Raw genomic sequence first — 23,106 nt, forward strand, 5'->3', positions numbered from 1 at the left:
GAGGAGAGGAGGGTTGAGGAGGCAGAATCAGGAGATAGGTTGGAGAAAGTTTGAGCAGAGGGAAGAGAAGATAGGATGGAAGAGGAGAGAGTAGCGGGGGAGAGAGAGCGAAGGTTGGGACGGCGCGATACCATCCGAGTAGGGGCAGTGTGGGAAGTGTTGGATGAGAGCGAGAGGGAAAAGGATACAAGGTAGTGGTCGGAGACTTGGAGGGGAGTTGCAATGAGGTTAGTGGAAGAACAGCATCTAGTAAAGATGAGGTCAAGCGTATTGCCTGCCTTGTGAGTAGGGGGAGGGTGAGAGGGTGAGGTCAAAAGAGGAGAGGAGTGGAAAGAAGGAGGCAGAGAGGAATGAGTCAAAGGTAGACGTGGGGAGGTTAAAGTCGCCCAGAACTGTGAGAGGTGAGCCGTCCTCAGGAAAGGAGCTTATCAAGGCATCAAGCTCATTGATGAACTCTCCGAGGAACCTGGAGGGCGATAAATGATAAGGATGTTAAGCTTGAAAGGGCTGGTAACTGTGACAGCATGGAATTCAAAGGAGGCAATAGACAGATGGGTAAGGGGAGAAAGAGAGAAAGACCACTTGGGAGAGATGAGGATCCCGGTGCCACCACCCCGCTGACCAGAAGCTCTCGGGGTGTGCGAGAACACGTGGGCGGACGAGGAGAGAGCAGTAGGAGTAGCAGTGTTATCTGTGGTGATCCATGTTTCCGTCAGTGCCAAGAAGTCAAGGGACTGGAGGGAGGCATAGGCTGAGATGAACTCTGCCTTGTTGGCCGCAGATTGGCAGTTCCAGAGGCTACCAGAGACCTGGAACTCCACGTGGGTCGTACGCGCTGGGACCACCAGGTTCGCGGCCCGTGGTGTGTGGAGCGTTTGTATGGTCTGTGCAGAGAGGAGAGAACAGGGATAGACAGACACATGCTGTTCGTCTTTGTCTACATTGATGACATCCTCGTCTTCTCCCGCTCCCCCCAAGAACACGAACCAGTTGTTCATTAAGGCAGAAAAGTGTGAGTTCCATCGCTCCACCATTCCCTTTCTGGGCTACATCATCTCTGCTGGGAGTGTCCAGATGGATCCCGAGAAGGTGAGAGCAGTTGTGGATTGGCCTCAGCCTACATCCAGGGTGCAGCTGCAACGCTTCCTGGGGTTCGCCAACTTTTATCGCCGCTTTATCCGGGGTTACAGCACCCTGACCTCCCACCTGTCTGCACTCACCTCTACCAAGGTTCCGTTCACATGGTCCTCTGCCGCTGACCGGGCGTTCCGGGACCTTAACCTCACTAGGGTAGGGGCACTATTTTCACCTCCAGATGAAAAGCGTGCCCAAAGTAAACTGCCTGTTTCTCAGGCCCAGAAGTTAGAATATGCATATAATTGGTCGATTTGGATAGAAAACACTCTAAAGTTTCCAAAACTGTTATAATAATGTCTGAGTATAACAGAACTGATATGGCAGGCGAAAACCTGACAAAAATCTATCCAGGAAGTGGGATTTTTTATTTTTCCATTGACTTCCTATACAGATTCCATTGACTTAGGACTCAAATTGAACTTCCTATGGCTTCCACTAGATGTCAACAGTCTTTAGAAATGGTTTCATGCTTGTATTCTGAAAAATGAGGGAGTAAAACCACTTTGAATGAGTGGACCATTCAGTGTCCCAGAGATTTTTTTGGATAAAAAGAGTGACTTTATCGAACAAAACAAACATTTATTGAGTAAAGGGGAGTCTTATGATTGCCACCATATAAAGATCAAAGGTAAGTGATTCATTTTTGTAACTGTTTGTAATGATTTGTCTGCTGGGTGTTGTTCTCAGATAATCGAATGTTATGCTTTCACCCGTAAAGCCTTTTGAAATCTGAGACCGTGGTTGGATTATCAAGAAGTTAATCTTTAAACCGATGTATAACACTTGTATGTTTTATGAATTTTTATGAGTATTTCTGTTTTTGAATTTGGCGCTCTGCAATTTCACTGGATGTTGGCCCGGTGCGACGGAAGCGTCCCACACCCCTAGAGAGGTTAAACACCGCTTCACCACTGCTCTTATAGTGGTTCATCTTGACCCGTTCCGTCAGTTTGGCGTGGAGGCCAATGCTTCGGATGTCGGATTGGTGGCTGTTCTGTCCCAACGTCCGGAACATCCGTTCATTGTGTGGACTGACCAAAAGTATCTCCGCACCACCAAGCGCCTGAACTCCAGGCAAGCGAGAGGTGCCCTGCTGTTTTTCTGGTTCAAATTGTCCCTCTCCTACCGGCCGGGGTCTGTTACACACGCCTCTATGAAGAGGGATTGCAACACCCTGCTACAACTCGACTCTCCGTGAAGTGAAGGAGTTATGGACTGTAGGTGCGAGTAAGTATGACAAAAGGCGGAGAATTGTACCGTTTACAATGAATTTATTCTGTCACACGGTAATTTTTGGGAAAAGGGTCTGGATGGAACCAAAGCAAAGAAAGTAAATATCAAAGCCCCCTCTCCTACCTTACCTGCCTACCCACTACTTACCTAACTTAACACCACCTAGTGCGCTAACCAAAATACAGGTGGTGGTCCGCCCAGGTCTTATCTAGTGTGCCTAGACAGTGAATATACTACGGGTATATGTATGCCCGCAGGCCTCTTGCCTAAGCTCTCCCTAGGTGCCTTCCCCTTCTCCCCTGGGAACAAATTAAACAGAATTATCCAAATGTAATTAAACCATTTCAAGAATCAAAAACACAGTTCTATTAGCACACACATACTTCAAATCAGCGGCTACCAAAATACATAACAAAACCTATCTCTGAGCCACAACCAAGACAGGACATCAATTCAGCTTTCTCTCAGCAACAACCACAGAACATAACCATCTCTGTTAGCAACAACCAACATAATGTCCCTCAGCCATCAACCTCCTCTCTCAGCAATGATCTCACTTCTGAGCAACAGAACACTGACTTATATAGATAGCTTCAGAAGGAATTGGTAATTGGAGACAGCTTTGTCCTGACGAGGGGGTGGGGTCAGCTCTCCAATCATCAATGGGGCCGACCAATTAGCTGCTTGGGGAGAATTCAGGAAGCCATCCTGAAACACACACCTCACAAACCACAACACAGAAACTGGGGAACGCAACAAGGTCTAAGATCGTCAAGCCGGATACCCTGTTTCGCCGCTATAACCCCACGGTTACCACCCTGGAGCCCAAGACCATCCTTTCCAACTCGTGCCTGGCGACAGCACTCAGCTGGGGTATGGTGAAACAGGTACGGGAGAATCAGCGGTCCCAGCAAAACCCTGGGGGGATCCCGGATAACCAGATGTTTTTGACTGACGCTGTCCACGGTCATGGAGTGGGCCCATTCCTCCAGGCTTGCCAGTCACTCGGGCTCTCGTCGGACCCTGGCCTTCGTGCGACAATGCTTTTGATGGCCTACTATGGTTCCAAATTTTGCAGAGTTTGTCATTGCCTGCACAGTCCTCGCACAGAACAAGACTCTGCAAGCTCTGGCTGGTCATCTCAAACCACTGCCTGTCCCTCACTGTCCCTGGTCCCATATATGCCTGGATTTTGTCATGGGTCTCCCCGTTTGAGGGCAACACTGCCATCCTGACTGTGGTCGACCAGTTTTCCAAAGCCGCCCACTTCATTCCTCTCTCCAAACTACCCTTGGCCAAGGAGACGGCCCAGTTTATGGTACAGCACGTCTTCCGGATCCATCAAATCCGGTTGGACATGGTCTCCGACCGGGGTCCGCAGTTCTCGTCCCAGTTCTGGAAGGCGTTCTGTACTCTCATTGGTTCGTTGGACAGCCTGTCCTCCGGATTCTACCCCCAGTCCAACTGTCTAGTCGGAGCGAGCAAACCGGGACTTAGAGATGACTCTTCGCTGCCTAGTCTCCGCCAACCGTACCACCTGGAGTCAGCAACTGGTATGGGTTGAGTATGCTCGCAACACCCTTCTTCTGCCATGGGTCTCTTACCCTTTGAGTGTTCCTTGGGATATCAGCCTCCACTCTTCCCCAAGCAAGAGGAAGTCAGCATTCCCTCGTCGCAGATGTTCATCCACCACTGTTGCCGTACCTGGAAGAGAGCCCGGGCCGCTCTGTTGAAGATCACTTCCAGGCATAGGCAACAAGTGTATCGCCACCGAACCCCTGCTCCACGCTATCGACTCGGGCAGAGGGTATGGCTCTCCACCCAGGACCTGCCCCTCCGTTTGGAGTCGCGCACACTTTCCCCCCATGTCATCGGCCCGTTCCCCATCTCTGGAGCCATTAGCTCTTCTGCTGTTTGTCTTTGTTACCCCGTACCTTCCATATTCACCCTACTTTCCATGTGTCTAGGAAAAGCCTGTGTCTCACAGCCCTTTGTCTTCTGTTTCCAGGCCCACACCTCCTCCCCGTGTCATCAATGGTCATCCAGCTTACACAGTGAGGGGTTTCCAATACCTGGTTGACTGGGAGGGAGGGTTATGGCCTGGAGGAGAAGTGCTGGGTCCCCGCTAGAGACATCCTGGACCCAGCCCTCATGCCGACTTCCACCTCCGGCACCCTGGTCAACCAGGTAGGTTAGTATTGTGGAGTAACTACAATATCGTTGATCAAGCCTCATTATTCTCCTATCTTAGCTAATAAACTCTGTAATTGTTTTAAAGTGCCCATTTGCATCATGGTGACATCCTTGAGCTGTTTCCTTCCTGTCCAGCAACTGAGATAGCAAGGACATCTGTAGCTTTGTAGTGACTGGGTGTATTGATACACCATCCAAAGTGTAATTAATAACTTCACCATGCACCATTACCCATCTACAAATAAGATTCCCCTTCTTTGCGAGGCATTTGAAAACCTCCCTGGTGTTTGTGGTTGAATCTGTGTTTGAAATTCACTGCTCGACTGAGGGAACTTGCAGATAATTGTATGTGTGGGGTACAGAGATGAGATAGTCATTCAAAAATAATATTAACATTATTGTTGCTCACAGAGTGAGTCCATGCAACTTATTACGTGACTTGGTCATGACATTTTTACTCCTGAACTAATTTAGGCTTGCCATAACAAACTGGGTTAATAATTAATCACTCAAGATATTATAGATTTTCATTTTATATATGTTTTATACACATTTTGAAAAAGATAATTCCACTTTGACATTATGCAGAATTGTGTGTAAGCGAGTGACAGAAATGTCTAAATGTAATCCATTTTAAATTCAAGCTGTAACACAACCCAAAAAATGTTTTTAAGTCAAGAGGTGTGAATACTTTTGGAAGACGCTGTATACTACTCCACCCATAGTCTTTCGGTTTCTCTATGAGGTTTTGAGCAAAGCTTTCTGTTTCTCTATGAGGTTTGTGGGTAAAGCTTTCTGTTTCTCTATGAGTTACATACAGAATTATCAGCCTCTTTGGGCTCTTGTCTGCATTGCAATTCTTGTTTCCACCTGAACCTACTGTCACCAGTAAAGCCACTGTTTGACCTAACCCATCTGAGCTGCTGGAGGACGCAGACCTTATTCAGACCTTATGCAGAGGTTATTCAGGACACACTCATACTACCTCTCCCATAGACTTGATACTTTCTGTTTCTCTATGAGTGTTTTGGGAAATTGGCTAATCATTTTGCCAGTAAATGGGCCAATCATTTTGTCAGCACAGTAGTTTTCCTATAAAGACTAAACATTTAATTCAGGACAATATGTTGTGGAATATATTTTCAGTAAACTGGTGTTGCTCAGATTATATTTGGTTCTACAGTGACGTTCAATGACGTTTGACTATATTAGCACTCTAATTTGTAAACAATCTTGATAAGTGACCAGTTCTATTTGCATCCATACATTGGAAGCATCCAGCAAGGTTTTGTCGGTGTTATGAATAAGAAGGAATTTTAAAATAATGTTTTCCTGAACAAAATTATCAGCAGTCAAGACATTTGCATTTGAGGTGATTGCGATTATTATTATTTTAACCTTGATTTGCTTGTCACATCCTGATCTGTTTCAACTGTCTTTGTGATTGTCTCCACCCCCCTCCATGTGTCGCCCATCTTTCCCCATTATCCCCTGTGTATTTATACCTGTGTTCTCTGTTGGTCTGTTGCCAGTTCGTCTTGTTTGTCAAGTCAACCATTGTTTTTGTTTCTCAGCTCCTGCTTTTTCCAGTCTTTCTTTTTCTCGCCCTCCTGGTTTTGACCCTTGCCTGTCCTGACCCTGAGGCTGTCTGCCAACCTATAACTTTTCCCGTTATAGACCTCTGCCTACCCTGAGCTTGCATGCCGTCCGGTTTAGTTGCCCCCCCCTCTGGTTTACTGACCCCCGCCTGCTTTGACCTGACTATTGCCTGCCCCCGTTGGATTATTAAACCATTGTGAATTCGACGTTGTCTTCATCTGGGTCTTACCTTCATACCCGATGGTACGAACTGGCGATGACTGACCCAGCAGACCCGGGTCAGCTGCGCAATGCCATCTCTTCCCAAGAAGCCTCCATTTGTAGGCAGGAGGAATTGTTTCGTGGTCTTTTGGAGGGCGTCCAAATGTTGGCTGAGCGCCATGACCGGGCATTGGACATGCTGCTGGAGCATTTCCGCGGGTTGTCTGGGGGGCAGTCTGCCACGGTGGTAACCCCACCTCCCCTCAGTAACTCGGCGGTTAGCAGTGCCGTCCCACCGGCCACTCCACCTTCCCGGGAGCCCCGTTTACCTCCCCCAGAACGCTTAAATGGAGAGCCGAGCACCTGTCAGGCATTTTTAGCTCAGTGTGCCCTCATTTTCGAGCTTCAGCCCTCCTCCTTCCCCTCGGATCGTTCCAAGATAGAAAGCCTACCTATTCACGTTAATGTCTGCGAGGGCTCTCAACTGGGCTACCGCCGAATGGGAACAACAGCCGGCCATGTGCGTGAGTCTGGAAGGGTTCGTGGGAGAGGTGATGAAGTTTTTTGATGCCTCGTGCTCCGGGAGAGAAGCTGCCTGGAAGGTAATCACGCTCCGGCAGGACGCCTGCAGAGTGGCCCGACTATGCGGTGGATTTCCTCATGTTGGCAGTGGAGAGTTCGTGGCACCACGAAGCACTGTTCGACGAGTTCATGCAAGGTGTTTCGAAGGAGGTTAAGGACGAGGTTGTTGCTTGGGAGTTACCCACAGATCTTGAGTCCCTCATTGCTTTCACCTTCCGCATCGATGGGCGATTGTGGGAACGACGGATGGAAAGGAAATTCGATTTCGCTCGCACCTCCAGGGATTCCACCTCGCCGCCGAGTCATACTGGAAATCCCCGGCGGTCCCCTTGCCGAGAGCACCCGAGGTTTCCAGACCTTCCTCGAGAGTCACCGAAGACAGCCGCGGCACTGTGTCCCGAGCCTATGCAACTAGGCAGAGCTGAGCTGTTGCCAGCGGAACGACTATACATGATCAACACAGGGAGCTGTCAGTTTTGCGGTACTTTTAGACATTTTAAGTCCTCTTGCCCGGTAAAAGAACAGGCTCCCCGTTAGGAACGGATACACTGGTCGGCTGTATGAGAACTTTTCTGCTTCCCTTACTGACTCTGGGGCCGACGAGAGCTTTTTGGACGCCAGACTGGCTTTCCTTTCTGAACAGCCCCTCTCCATTCCCATGGATGGACGGGCGCTGGATGGGCGCTCTATAGGTTGGGTCACCCATAATACCAATCCCATCAACCTATGTGTGTCCAGGAATCACAGCGAGACCATTCAATTCCTGCTCATCAAGTCCCCCCAGATTCCTGTTGTTTTGGGATTCTCCTGGCTCCAGCGACACAATCTCATCATCAACTGGTCTACGGGTGCTATCATGGGCTGGAGTCCGATCTGCCATGCCCATTGTCTGAAGTCGGCGCAATCTGCCATGGGACATCTTCCTGGGGCCTCAAAAGTTGCTCCGGACCTCTCTGCCATTCTTGTGGAGTGCCAGGATCTCCGGGAGGTTTTCAGCAAGTCCCGGGCCACTTCCCTTCCCCTGCACCGCCCCTATGACTGCGGGATTGACGTTCTCCCTAGCACAACTCCGCCCCAGGGACTTCTGCACTTTCTGTCGGGACCAGAGACCAAGACTATGGAGACCTACATTGGGGACTCCCTAGCTAAAGGATTCATCTGTCCCTCTTCCTCTCCTGTTGGCACATGTTTTTTCTTCGTGGAGAAAAAGGACAAGATCCTGCGCCCGTGCATTGACTTCCTCATGACATTACTGTACAGAACTGTTACCACTCATTTCCTCTGCCTTCGATTCTCTCCATGGGGCCACTGTTTTCTCCAAGCTGGATCTACAAAATGCATACCACCTGGTGCGGATACGAGGGGGGACGAGTGGAAGACCGCCTTCAACACGGCCAGCGGCCACTACTAATATCTTGTCATGTCCTTTGGCCTCACCAACTCCCCTGCCATGTTCCAGGCTCTGGTGAATGATGTTCTCCACATTTACATTTAAGTCATTTAGCAGACGCTCTTATCCAGAGCGACTTACAAATTGGTGCATACACCTTATGACAACCAGTGGAACAGCCACTTGCATCTAAATCTTGTTGGGGGAGAAGGGGGGTGAGAAGGATTACTTACCCTTACTTACCCTATCCTAGGTATTCCTTGAAGAGGTGGGGTTTCAGGTGTCTCCGGAAGGTGGTGATTGACTCCGCTGTCCTGGCGTCGTGAGGGAGTTTGTTCCACCATTGGGGGGCCAGAGCAGCGAACAGTTTTGACTGGGCTGAGCGGGAACTGTACTTCCTCAGTGGTAGGGAGGCGAGCAGGCCAGAGGTGGATGAACGCAGTGCCCTTGTTTGGGTGTAGGGCCTGATCAGAGCCTGGAGGTACTGCGGTGCCGTTCCCCTCACAGCTCCGTAGGCAAGCACCATGGTCTTGTAGCGGATGCGAGCTTCAACTGGAAGCCAGTGGAGAGAGCGGAGGAGCGGGGTGACGTGAGAGAACTTGGGAAGGTTGAACACCAGACGGGCTGCGGCGTTCTGGATGAGTTGTAGGGGTTTAATGGCACAGGCAGGGAGCCCAGCCAACAGCGAGTTGCAGTAATCAAGACGGGAGATGACAAGTGCCTGGATTAGGACCTGCGCCGCTTCCTGTGTGAGGCAGGGTCGTACTCTGCGGATGTTGTAGAGCATGAACCTACAGGAACGGGACACCGCCTTGATGTTAGTTGAGAACGTCAGGGTGTTGTCCAGGATCACGCCAAGGTTCTTAGCGCTCTGGGAGGAGGACACAATGGAGTTGTCAACCGTGATGGCGAGATCATGGAACGGGCAGTCCTTCCCCGGGAGGAAGAGGAGCTCCGTCTTGCTGAGGTTCAGCTTGAGGTGGTGATCCGTCATCCACACTGATATGTCTGCCAGACATGCAGAGATGCGATTCGCCACCTGGTCATCAGAAGGGGGAAAGGAGAAGATTAATTGTGTGTCGTCTGCATAGCAATGATAGGAGAGACCATGTGAGGTTATGACAGAGCCAAGTGACTTGGTGTATAGCGAGAATAAGAGAGGGCCTAGAACAGAGCCCTGGGGGACACCAGTGGTGAGAGCGCGTGGTGAGGAGACAGATTCTCGCCACGCCACCTGGTAGGAGCGACCTGTCAGGTAGGACGCAATCCAAGCGTGGGCCGCGCCGGGAGATGCCCAACTCGGAGAGGGTGGAGAGGAGGATCTGATGGTTCACAGTATCGAAGGCAGCCGATAGGTCTAGAAGGATGAGAGCAGAGGAGAGAGAGTTAGCTTTAGCAGTGCGGAGCGCCTCCGTGATACAGAGAAGAGCAGTCTCAGTTGAATGACTAGTCTTGAAACCTGACTGATTTGGATCAAGAAGGTCATTCTGAGAGAAATAGCGGTAGAGCTGGCCAAGGACGGCACGCTCAAGAGTTTTGGAGAGAAAAGAGAGAAGGGATACTGGTCTGTAGTTGTTGACATCGGAGGGATCGAGTGTAGGTTTTTTCAGAAGGGGTGCAACTCTCGCTCTCTTGAAGACGGGAGGGACGTAGCCAGCGGTCAGGGATGAGTTGATGAGCGAGGTGAGGTAAGGGAGAAGGTCTCCGGAAATGGTCTGGAGAAGAGAGGAGGGGATAGGGTCAAGCGGGCAGGTTGTTGGGCGGCCGGCCGTCACAAGACGCGAGATTTCATCTGGAGAGAGAGGGAGAAAGAGGTCAGAGCATAGGGTAGGGCAGTGTGAGCAGAACCAGCGGTGTCGTTTGACTTAGCAAACGAGGATCGGATGTCATCGACCTTCTTTTCAAAATGGTTGACGAAGTCATCTGCAGAGAGGGAGGAGGGAGGGGGGAGGATTCAGGAGGGAGGAGAAGGTGGCAAAGAGCTTCCTAGGGTTAGAGGCAGATGCTTGGAATTTAGAATGGTAGAAAGTGGCTTTAGCAGCAGAGACAGAGGAGGAAAATGTAGAGAGGAGGGAGTGAAAGGATGCCAGGTCCGCAGGGAGGCGAGTTTTCCTCCATTTCCGCTCGGCTGCCCGGAGCCCTGTTCTGTGAGCTCGCAATGAGTCGTCGAGCCACGGAGCGGGAGGGGAGGACCGAGCCGGCCTGGAGGATAGGGGACATAGGGAGTCAAAGGATGCAGTAAGGGAGGAGAGGAGGGTTGAGGAGGCAGAATCAGGAGATAGGTTGGAGAAAGTTTGAGCAGAGGGAAGAGAAGATAGGATGGAAGAGGAGAGAGTAGCGGGGGAGAGAGAGCGAAGGTTGGGACGGCGCGATACCATCCGAGTAGGGGCAGTGTGGGAAGTGTTGGATGAGAGCGAGAGGGAAAAGGATACAAGGTAGTGGTCGGAGACTTGGAGGGGAGTTGCAATGAGGTTAGTGGAAGAACAGCATCTAGTAAAGATGAGGTCAAGCGTATTGCCTGCCTTGTGAGTAGGGGGAGGGTGAGAGGGTGAGGTCAAAAGAGGAGAGGAGTGGAAAGAAGGAGGCAGAGAGGAATGAGTCAAAGGTAGACGTGGGGAGGTTAAAGTCGCCCAGAACTGTGAGAGGTGAGCCGTCCTCAGGAAAGGAGCTTATCAAGGCATCAAGCTCATTGATGAACTCTCCGAGGGAACCTGGAGGGCGATAAATGATAAGGATGTTAAGCTTGAAAGGGCTGGTAACTGTGACAGCATGGAATTCAAAGGAGGCAATAGACAGATGGGTAAGGGGAGAAAGAGAGAAAGACCACTTGGGAGAGATGAGGATCCCGGTGCCACCACCCCGCTGACCAGAAGCTCTCGGGGTGTGCGAGAACACGTGGGCGGACGAGGAGAGAGCAGTAGGAGTAGCAGTGTTATCTGTGGTGATCCATGTTTCCGTCAGTGCCAAGAAGTCAAGGGACTGGAGGGAGGCATAGGCTGAGATGAACTCTGCCTTGTTGGCCGCAGATTGGCAGTTCCAGAGGCTACCAGAGACCTGGAACTCCACGTGGGTCGTACGCGCTGGGACCACCAGGTTAGGGTGGTCGCGGCCACGCGGTGTGGAGCGTTTGTATGGTCTGTGCAGAGAGGAGAGAACAGGGATAGACAGACACATGCTGTTCGTCTTTGTCTACATTGATGACATCCTCGTCTTCTCCCGCTCCCCCCAAGAACACGAACCAGTTGTTCATTAAGGCAGAAAAGTGTGAGTTCCATCGCTCCACCATTCCCTTTCTGGGCTACATCATCTCTGCTGGGAGTGTCCAGATGGATCCCGAGAAGGTGAGAGCAGTTGTGGATTGGCCTCAGCCTACATCCAGGGTGCAGCTGCAACGCTTCCTGGGGTTCGCCAACTTTTATCGCCGCTTTATCCGGGGTTACAGCACCCTGACCTCCCACCTGTCTGCACTCACCTCTACCAAGGTTCCGTTCACATGGTCCTCTGCCGCTGACCGGGCGTTCCGGGACCTTAACCTCACTAGGGTAGGGGGCACTATTTTCACCTCCAGATGAAAAGCGTGCCCAAAGTAAACTGCCTGTTTCTCAGGCCCAGAAGTTAGAATATGCATATAATTGGTCGATTTGGATAGAAAACACTCTAAAGTTTCCAAAACTGTTATAATAATGTCTGAGTATAACAGAACTGATATGGCAGGCGAAAACCTGACAAAAATCTATCCAGGAAGTGGGATTTTTTTATTTTTCCATTGACTTCCTATACAGATTCCATTGACTTAGGACTCAAATTGAACTTCCTATGGCTTCCACTAGATGTCAACAGTCTTTAGAAATGGTTTCATGCTTGTATTCTGAAAAATGAGGGAGTAAAACCACTTTGAATGAGTGGACCATTCAGTGTCCCAGAGATTTTTGGATAAAAAGAGTGACTTTATCGAACAAAACAAACATTTATTGAGTAAAGGGGAGTCTTATGATTGCCACCATATAAAGATCAAAGGTAAGTGATTCATTTTTTGTAACTGTTTGTAATGATTTGTCTGCTGGGTGTTGTTCTCAGATAATCGCATGTTATGCTTTCACCCGTAAAGCCTTTTTGAAATCTGAGACCGTGGTTGGATTATCAAGAAGTTCATCTTTAAACCGATGTATAACACTTGTATGTTTTATGAATTTTTATGAGTATTTCTGTTTTTGAATTTGGCGCTCTGCAATTTCACTGGATGTTGGCCCGGTGCGACGGAAGCGTCCCACACCCCCTAGAGAGGTTAAACACCGCTTCACCACTGCTCTTATAGTGGTTAATCTTGACCCGTTCCGTCAGTTTGGCGTGGAGGCCAATGCTTCGGATGTCGGATTGGTGGCTGTTCTGTCCCAACGTCCGGAACATCCGTTCATTGTGTGGACCGACCAAAAGTATCTCCGCACCACCAAGCGCCTGAACTCCAGGCAAGCGAGAGGTGCCCTGCTGTTTTTCTGGTTCAAATTGTCCCTCTCCTACCGGCCGGGGTCTGTTACACACGCCTCTATGAAGAGGGATTGCAACACCCTGCTACAACTCAACTCTCCGTGAAGTGAAGGAGTTATGGACTGTAGGTGCGAGTAAGTATGACAAAAGGCGGAGAATTGTACCGTTTACAATGAATTTATTCTGTCACACAGTAATTTTGGGAAAAGGGTCTGGATGGAACCAAAGCAAAGAAAGTAAATATCAAAGCCCCCTCTCCTACCTTACCTGCCTACCCACTACTTACCTAACTTAACACCACCTAGTGCGCTAACCAAAATACAGGTGGTGGTCCGCCCAGGTCTTATCTAGTGTGCCTAGACAGTGAATATACTACGGGTATATGTATGCCCGCGGGCCTCTTGCCTAAGCTCTCCCTAGGTGCCTTCCCCTTCTCCCCTGGGAACAAATTAAACAGAATTATCCAAATGTAATTAAACCATTTCAAGAATCAAAAACACAGTTCTATTAGCACACACATACTTCAAATCAGCGGCTACAAAAATACTTATCAAAACCTATCTCTGAGCCACAACCAAGACAGGACATCAATTCAGCTTTCTCTCAGCAACAACCACAGAACATAACCATCTCTGTTAGCAACAACCAACATAATGTCCCTCAGCCATCAACCTCCTCTCTCAGCAATGATCTCACTTCTGAGCAACAGAACACTGACTTATATAGATAGCTTCAGAAGGAATTGGTAATTGGAGACAGCTTTGTCCTGACGAGGGGGTGGGGTCAGCTCTCCAATCATCAATGGGGCCGACCAATTAGCTGCTTGGGGAGAATTCAGGAAGCCATCCTGAAACACACACCTCACAAACCACAACACAGAAACTGGGGAACGCAACAAGGTCTAAGATCGTCAAGCCGGATACCCTGTTTCGCCACTATAACCCCACGGTTACCACCCTGGAGCCCAAGACCATCCTTTACAACTCGTGCCTGGCGACAGCACTCAGCTGGGGTATGGGGAAACAGGGACGGGAGGTTCAGCGGTCCCAGCAAAACCCTGGGGGGATCCCGGATAACCCGATGTTTTTGACTGACGCTGTCCACGGTCCTGGAGTGGGCCCATTCCTCCAGGCTTGCCAGTCACTCGGGCTCTCGTCGGACCCTGGCCTTCGTGCGACAATGCTTTTGGTGGCCTACTATGGTTCCAAATGTTGCCGAGTTTGTCATTGCCTGCACAGTCCTCGCACAGAACAAGACTCCTCTGCAAGCTGTAGCTGGTTATCTCCAACCACTGCCTGTCCCTCACCGTTCCTGGTCCCATATATGCCTGGATTTTGTCATGTCACTGCCATCCTGACTGTGGTCGACCAGTTTTCCAAAGCCGCCCACTTCATTCCTCTCTCCAAACTACCCTTGGCCAAGGAGATGGCCCAGTTTATGGTACAGCACGTCTTCCGGATCCATCAAATCCCGGTGGACATGGTCTCTGACCGGGGTCCGCAGTTCTCGTCCCAGTTCTGGAAGGCGTTCTGTCCTCTCATTGGTTCGTTGGACAGCCTGTCCTCCGGATTCTACCCCCAGTCCAACTGTCTAGTCGGAGCGAGCAAACCGGGATTTAGAGATGACTCTTCACTGCCTAGTCTCCGCCAACCCTACCACCTGGAGTCAGCAACTGGTTTGGTTTGAGTACGCTCGCAATACCCTTTGCTCTGCCATGGGTCTCTCTTCTTCAAGTGTTTCCTGGGATATCGGCCTCTGCTCTTCCCCGAGCAAGAGGAAGTCAGTAATCCCCCGTCCCAGATGTTCATCATAATCTGTCACCGTACCTGGAAGAGAGCCCTGGCCGCTCTGTTGAAGACCACTTCCAGGTATAGGTGACAAGTGGATCGCCACCGAACCCCTGCTACATGCTATCGACTCGGGCAGAGGGTATGGTTCTCCACCCGAGGCCTGCCCTTCTGGGTGGAGTCTTACAAACTTTCCCCCCCATTTCATATGCCCGTTCCCCATCTTTAGAGTCATTAGCCCACTGCTGTTCATCTTTAATGACTCCGTATCCTCTGTATTCACCCTACTTTACATGTGTCTAGGATTAAGCCCGTGACTCACAGCCCTTTGTCTTCTGTTTCCAGGCCCACCCCTCCTCCCCGTGTCATCGATGGCCATCCGGTGTACACGGTGAGATGGCTCCTGAGAGTTTGACCCCGGTGCAGGGGTTTCGAGTGCCTGGTTGACTGGGAGGGTTATGGTCCGGAGGAGAAGCTCTGGGTCCCCACTAGAGACATCCTGGACCCAGCCCTCATGCCGACTTCCACCGCAGGCACGCTGGTCAACCAGGTATACATCCAGGTAGGACGCCATATGGCGCTTGTAGACAGGGGATACTGAGCCTGCCTGCCTGACCTCTCTGCCTGCCCGTGACCCTGAGCCTGCCTGCCGACCTGTAGCATTGCCCCACCTCTGGTTTACTTACCCCTGCCTGCCTTGACCTGACTATTGCCTGCTCCTGTTGGATTATTAAATCCTTTTTAATTCATTGTTATCGACATCTGGGTCTTACCTTCATACCTGATATTTGTCCCCAAACGTAACACTATGTATTCAGGACAAAATATGAATGGCTTTTTCCACATTGCTTGCAGCATTAATTTACTGCAAACAGGATGTGTATTTTTATTCTTTACGAGATTCCTTGTTTTCACTCTGTCAATTAGGTTAGGGTTGTGGAGCAACTACAATATTGTTGATCCATCCTGTTTTCTCCTATTATAGCCAATAAACTCTGTCACTGTTTTAAAGTCCCCATTTGCCACATGGTGACATCCCTGAGTGGTTTCCTTCCTCTCTGGCAACTGAGTTAGGAAGGAGACCTGCAGCTATGTAGTAACTGGGTGTATTGATACACCATCCACAGTGTAATTAATAATTCATTGGAGGCGATTAAAGTTGAACGTTGGAGGGACTCTTATCCCTTTCGCCGACGCTCGTCCTCAATTTCCACCTCGCCTGTGAGTAACCCCGGAAATCCCCAAAGCCCACATTTCCGAGTGAATCTGATGTCACCCGATTACTGTCCGCGGTCACAGAGTGCTATCGAGTCGTCTCCTCCGTAGCACATGCAACTGCGCAAGGCTAGATTGTGTCCAGCTGAGCGCTTACGCATATTTAACACCCAGAGTTTTCTGTATTGCCGAGCTAATGGCCATTTTTATCTACCTGCCCATTAAAGAACCAGGCTCATCAAGTAGGTACTTGTATGCTGGTGAGCAGTAAGGGGAGTTTCCCATTTTTTTATTTCTCGTAGCCCTCTCCATGCTACCCTGTTGTGGGGTGACCGATTTCCAAATCTCTCCGGGTGCTCATAGACTCTGAGGCTGAAGAGAGCTTTATGGACAATACCCTGGTGTCAGAGCTGGGAATCCCCACACATCCCCTCTCCATTCCCATGAACGTCAGAGCATTGGAATGGCACTCTATTGGCAGAGTTACCCACACTACATGTCCCATTAAACTGAGAGTGTCGGGTAATCACAGCGAGTCTATGCAGTTCCTGCCCATCGAATCCCCTCATGCACCAGTGGTTTTGGGGTTTTCCTGGCTGAGAATAGACCACAAAGATCTCCGCCACAGCACAACCCAAGGGGGGTCGCCAACCCGCCCCACTTTTACTCTGGACCCTGATCTCTTTTTTGACGAACATATCAAGACTGTTTCAAGGACAGCTTTTTTCCATCTGCGTAACATTGCAAAAATCTGAAACTTTCTGTCCAAAAATGATGCAGAAAAATTAATCCATGCTTCGAGGTTAGACTACTGCAATGCTCTACCTTCCGGCTACCCGGATAAAGCACTAAATATACTTCAGTTAGTGCTAAATACGGCTGCTAGAATCCTGACTAGAACCAAAAAATGTGATCATATTACTCCAGTGCTAGCCTCCCTAAACTGGCTTCCTGTTAAGGCAAGGGCTAATTTCAAGGTTTTACTGCTAACCTACAAAGCATTACATGGGCTTGCTCCTACCTATCTCTCTGATTTGGTCCTGCCGTACATACCTACACGTACGCTACGGTCACAAGACGCAGGCCTCCTAATTGTCCCTAGAATTTCTAAGCAAACAGCTGGAGCCAGGGCTTTCTCCTATAGAGCTCCATTTTTATGGAATGGTCTACCTACCCATGTGAGAGACGCAGACTCGGTCTCAACCTTTAAGTCTTTACTGAAGACTCATCTCTTCATATGATTGAGTGTAGTCTGGCCCAGGACTGTGAAGGTGAACGGAAAGGCTCTGGAGCAACGAACCGCCCTTGCTGTCTCTGCCTGGCCGGTTCCCCTCTTTCCACTGGGATTCTCTGCCTCTAACCCCTCTTACAGGGGCTGAATCACTGGCTTACTGGGGCTCTTTCATGCCATCCCTAGGAGGGGTGCGTCACTTGAGTGGACTGTTGTGATCTTCCTGTCTGGGTTGGCCCTCCCTTGGGTTGTGCCGTGGCAGAGGTCTTTGTGGGCTATACTCTGCCTTGCCTCAGGATGGGAAGTTGGTGGTTGAAGATATCCCTCTAGTGGTGTGGGGGCGGTGCTTTGGCAAAGTGGGTGGGGTTATATCCTTCCTGTTTGGCCCTGTCCGGGGGTATCATCTGATGGGGCCACAGTGTCTCCCTACCCGGCAGGGTAGCCTAGTGGTTAGAGTGTTGGACTAGTAACCAAAAGGTTGCAAGTCCAAATCCCTGACCTGACAAGGTACAAATCTGTTATTCTGCCCCTGAACAGGCAGTAAACCCACTGTTCCTCGGCTGTCATTGAAAATAAGAATTTGTTCTTAACTGACTTGCCTAGTAAAATAAAGGTAAAATTTAAAAAATACCCTGCCTGTCTCAGCCTCCAGTATTTATGCTGCAGTAAGTTTATGTGTTGGGGGGCTAGGGTCAGTTTGTTATATCTGGAGTACTTCTCCTGTCTTATCTGGTGTCCTGTGTGAATTTAAGTATGCTCTCTCTAATTCTCTCTTTCTCTCTTTCTCTCTCTCGGAGGACCTGAGCCCTAGGACCATGCCTCAGGACTACCTGGCATGATGACTCCTTGCTGTCCCCAGTCCACCTGGCCATGCTACTGCTCCAGTTTCAACTGCACTGACTGCGGCTATGGAATCTTGACCTGTTCACCGGACGTGCTCCCTGTCCCAGACCTGCTGTTTTCAACTCTCTAGAGACAGCAAGAGCGGTAGAGATACTCTTAATGATCGGCTATGAATAGCCAACTGACATTTACTCCTGAGGTGCTGACTTGCTGCACCCTCGACAACTACTGTGATTATTATTATTTGACCATGCTGGTCATTTATGAACATTTGAACATCTTGGCCATGTTCTGTTATAATCTCCACCCGGCACAGCCAGAAGAGTACTGGCCACCCCTCATAGCCTGGTTTCTTCCTAGGTTTTAGCCTTTCCAGGGAGTTTTTCCTTGCCACCGTGCTTCTACAGCTGCATTGCTTGCTGTTTGGGGTTTTAGGCTGGGTTTCTGTACAGCACTTTGAGGTATCAGCTGATGTACGAAGGGCTATATAAATACATTTGATTTTATTTGATTTGAAAATAGCTGTGTAGCAATGCTCCCTGTCTAACCTGACAGAGCTTGAGAGGCTCTGCAGAGAAGAATGAGAGAAACTCCCCAAATACAGCAATTCCAGGTGATAACCAAGAAGACTCAAGGCTATAATCACTGCCAAAGGTGCTCCAAGAAAGTACTGAGTAAAGAGTCTGAATATTTATGTAAATGTTATGTTTTATTTTTTATAAAAAATATCTAAGCACCTGTTTTTGCTTCGTCATTGTGGGGTATTGTGTGTAGATTGGGGGGGAAATAATCAATTTTAGAATACGGCTGTAACGTAACAAAATGTGGAAATAATCAAGGGGTCTCAATACTTTCCCGAAAGGACTGTATACGGTATGTAGTTCTCCTCAGATGATGAGTATTTTTTTATGGTCATACCAATTAGAAAATATGACTGCCTCAAGCTTTGCTTACTCAGTTTTCAAACACATGTTTGTAAAACAAATTGGCAAATATTTTCATGATAGCATACTAATGAACTTCCACTGAACCATGAAGGGTTCAATGAGCAACTTGGCAAATATTGGCATTTAACTGATCCTTGGCTGTATTAGTGACGGGGCTGTAAAGCCACAGTGTTCTGATGCAGCTTAAACTCATGTTTTGTTTGTGGTCATAGGCCTGATTACTTTAGGAAAGGAACCAGCTATGGCTATGAAATCTCAGAATATAATGAACTCAGTATTTTTACTCAAACTCATACTGTAACCTATATCATACAGTTATGCTAATTATGACACTATAGCCATGAAGTGAACTTTATTCATCCACTTGTTTTTGCTGTTGCTTGTGTACTTGATGTACTTTGGTGCAAGACCAAAACCCTGCCCATTATATATTTCTGATCCACCTCTATGCAGACGACACCATTCTGTATACTTCTGGCCCTTCTTTGGACACTGTGTTAACTAACCTCCAGACGAGCTTCAATGCCATACAACTCTCCTTCTGTGGCCTCCAACTGCTCTAAAATGCAAGTAAACTCAATGCATGCTCTTCAACCGATCGTTGCCCACACCTGCCGCCCATCCAGCATCACTACTCTGGATGGTTCTGACTTAGAATATGTGGACAACTACAAATACCTAGGTGTCTGATGAGACTGTAAACTCTCCTTCCAGACTCGCATTAAGCATCTCCATTCCAAAATTACATCTAGAATCGGCTTCCTATTTCGCAACAAAGCATCCTTCACTCATGCTGCCAAACATACCCTCGTAAAACGGACTATCCTACTGATGCTTGACTTTGGCCATGTCATTTGCAAAATAGCCTCCAACACTCTACTCAGCAAATTGGATGCAGCCTATCACAGTGCCATCCGTTTTGTCACCAAAGCCCCATATACTACCCACCACTGCGACCTGTATGCTTCATACTCGCTTCATATTCGTCGCCAAACCCACTGGCTCCAGGTCATCTATAAGTTTTTGCTAGGTAAAGCCCCACCTTATCTCAGATCACTGGTCACCATAGCAACACCCACTCGTAGCATGCGATCCAGCAGGTACAGTATATTTCACTGGTCACCCCCAAAGCCAATTCCTCTTTTGGCCGCCTTTCCTTCCAGTTCTCTACTGTCAATGACTGGAACGAACTGCAAAAATAACTGAAGCTGGAGACTCATATCTCCCTCACTAACTTTAAGCACCAGCTGTCAGAGCAGCTCACAGATCATGGCACCTGTACACAGCCCAGCTGTAATTAGCCCATCCAACTACCTCATCCTCATATTGTTATTTATTTAATTTATTTTGCTCCTTTGCACCCCAGTATCTCCACTTGCACATTCATCTTCTGCACATCTATCACTCTAGTGTTTAATTGATATATTGTAATTATTTCACCACTATGGCCTCTTTATTGCATTTACATTACATTACATTTAAGTCATTTAGCAGACGCTCTTATCCAGAGCGACTTACAAATTGGTGCATTCACCTTATGACATCCAGTGGAACAGCCACTTTACAATAGTGCATCTAAATCTTTTAGGGGGGTGAGAAGGATTACTTATCCTATCCTAGGTATTCCTTAAAGAGGTGGGGTTTCAGGTGTCTCCGGAAGGTGGTGATTGACTCCGCTGTCCTGGCGTCGTGAGGGAGTTTGTTCCACCATTGGGGGCCAGAGCAGCGAACAGTTTTGACTGGGCTGAGCGGGAACTGTACTTCCTCAGTGGTAGGGAGGCGAGCAGGCCAGAGGTGGATGAACGCAGTGCCCTTGTTTGGGTGTAGGGCCTGATCAGAGCCTGGAGGTACTGAGGTGCCGTTCCCCTCACAGCTCCGTAGGCAAGCACCATGGTCTTGTAGCGGATGCGAGCTTCAACTGGAAGCCAGTGGAGAGAGCGGAGGAGCGGGGTGACGTGGAGAGAACTTGGGAAGGTTGAACACCAGACGGGCTGCGGCGTTCTGGATGAGTTGTAGGGTTTAATGGCACAGGCAGGGAGCCCAGCCAACAGCGAGTTGCAGTAATCCAGACGGGAGATGACAAGTGCCTGGATTAGGACCTGCGCCGCTTCCTGTGTGAGGCAGGGTCGTACTCTGCGGATGTTGTAGAGCATGAACCTACAGGAACGGGCCACCGCCTTGATGTTAGTTGAGAACGACAGGGTGTTGTCCAGGATCACGCCAAGGTTCTTAGCGCTCTGGGAGGAGGACACAATGGAGTTGTCAACCGTGATGGCGAGATCATGGAACGGGCAGTCCTTCCCCGGGAGGAAGAGCAGCTCCGTCTTGCCGAGGTTCAGCTTGAGGTGGTGATCCGTCATCCACACTGATATGTCTGCCAGACATGCAGAGATGCGATTCGCCACCTGGTCATCAGAAGGGGGAAAGGAAAAGATTAATTGTGTGTCGTCTGCATAGCAATGATAGGAGAGACCATGTGAGGTTATGACAGAGCCAAGTGACTTGGTGTATAGCGAGAATAGGAGAGGGCCTAGAACAGAGCCCTGGGGGACACCAGTGGTGAGAGCGCGTGGTGAGGAGACAGATTCTCGCCACGCCACCTGGTAGGCCTTACCTCCCTTATCCTACCTCATTTGCATACACTGTATATAGACTTTTTCTATTGTATTATTGACTGTATGTTTGTTTATTCCATGTGTAACTCTGTGTTGTTGTTTCTGTCGCACTGTTTTGCTTTATCTTGGCCAGGTCGCAGTTGTAAATGAGAACTTGTTCTCAACTAGACTATCTGGTTAAATAAAGGTTAAATACATTTTAAAAATTAAAAAATGATTTAAAAAATCTGGAACATGCACAAGATATTTCTTGGGGGGATATTTCTTTGGGGAAAACAGCTAACTGCCTACTATTCTACATTTTTTGCCATGCGGACAAAAGAAGAATGTGCAGTTTTATAGCTGATTTCCTGCAATTCTACACATTTTGCCATGAAACAGAGAGTAAATGTTGATATGGCTGAGAGAAGATTTAGCAGTTTTACAGCTAATTCCAATTTTGCTTATTTCATGTAATGGAATGTTTTTTTTGCAATGGCTTATGGGATATCCATATGCTATTGTGGGCAGCGGCTGCTGGGATGTGTGGTTTGCCAGTGGCACACACTCACCAAGTCTGTTTGAGAACATGCGTTATCTGAATCACCAGCATTAGGATATTGTTGGTGAGGATACTATCCCTCCATAATCAGGTTATTTTTTTCAAGTTTAACTCAAGTGTCACGAGGAACACGGTGAACACAGACCATGGTAGATTAAAAATGTTTCTCATATCTAGGGCCTCCCGAGTGGTGCAGTGGTCTAAGACACTGCTTTGTAGTTCAGACCTGGGTTCAATCCCAGGTTGTGTTGCAACCTTCGCCTCTCCCGAGTTTGTACAGGAGTTGCAGCAATGGGACAAGACTGTAACTACCAAAAGTCCTCTTATCTCAGTTACAATCGCCTCATGAATTGACCTTACTAAATATGGTCTCATATCAAAAATAGTTTTTACTGGTGTAGCATGTAGGCCTACTAGGATACAACTTTGCCACATTCAATACTGGGGAAAATTTAAATTTAAACACATTCACACAAGATTGTTTGAAGAACAAATGTGCTCTACATGTATGGTATATCAGTGTACAGTGTCATCCCAAATTATTGGCACCCCTGATAAATACTGAGCTATATTATATGCTCAAAATAATTGCTAAATTGGATGATTTTAAACTAATAGAATTCCTCAGAGAAATATATTTTGTTTAACAAATTATATATATATTTTTTTTTCTAAAAGTTAGGTTTAAAAATTATTGGAATCCCTGTTTTCAATACTCCTTCCCCTTTCGAGGATAACGGCGCTGAGCCTTTTTCCAAAATGTTTTATAAGATTGGAGAACACATTGGGAGTGATTATAGACCATTCCTCCACACAGAATCTTTCCAGATCCTTAATATCCTTCCGCCTGCACATATGGACTGCTCTCTTCAATTAAAACCACAGCTTTTCAATGGAGTTCAGCTCCAGAGACTGAGATGGCCATTGCAATAGGTTGATTTTGTGGTCAATTAAGCATTTCTTTGTAGATTTTGATGGTCGCTTGGTGTTATTGTCTTGCTGGAAGATCCACTTGCGGCCATGTTTCAGCCTCCTGGCAGAGGCATCCGGATAAAATGTCCTGGTACTTGGTTGTTTATGATGCCATAGACTTTAAAGGGATACTTC

The 23,106-nt window shown here is 48.4% G+C and overlaps 1 long non-coding RNA gene across 2 annotated transcripts; it reads left to right on the forward strand.

The window, feature by feature from the left end:
* Positions 1–2,044: 2,044 nt before the first annotated feature.
* LOC118392870 (uncharacterized) lies at positions 2,045–18,634 on the forward strand. 2 transcript variants are annotated; one of them, XR_008063761.1, is made up of 4 exons: positions 2,045–2,364; positions 4,379–4,557; positions 14,953–15,169; positions 17,851–18,634. It is a non-coding gene; the product is annotated as an uncharacterized LOC118392870 (long non-coding RNA). The 2 variants fall into 2 exon arrangements; XR_004827453.2 differs by having other exon boundaries at positions 2,045–4,557.
* Positions 18,635–23,106: the final 4,472 nt, after the last annotated feature.

The sequence above is a fragment of the Oncorhynchus keta genome, chromosome 14, assembly GCF_023373465.1.
Source record: "Oncorhynchus keta strain PuntledgeMale-10-30-2019 chromosome 14, Oket_V2, whole genome shotgun sequence".
Taxonomy (NCBI): Eukaryota; Metazoa; Chordata; class Actinopteri; order Salmoniformes; family Salmonidae; genus Oncorhynchus; species Oncorhynchus keta.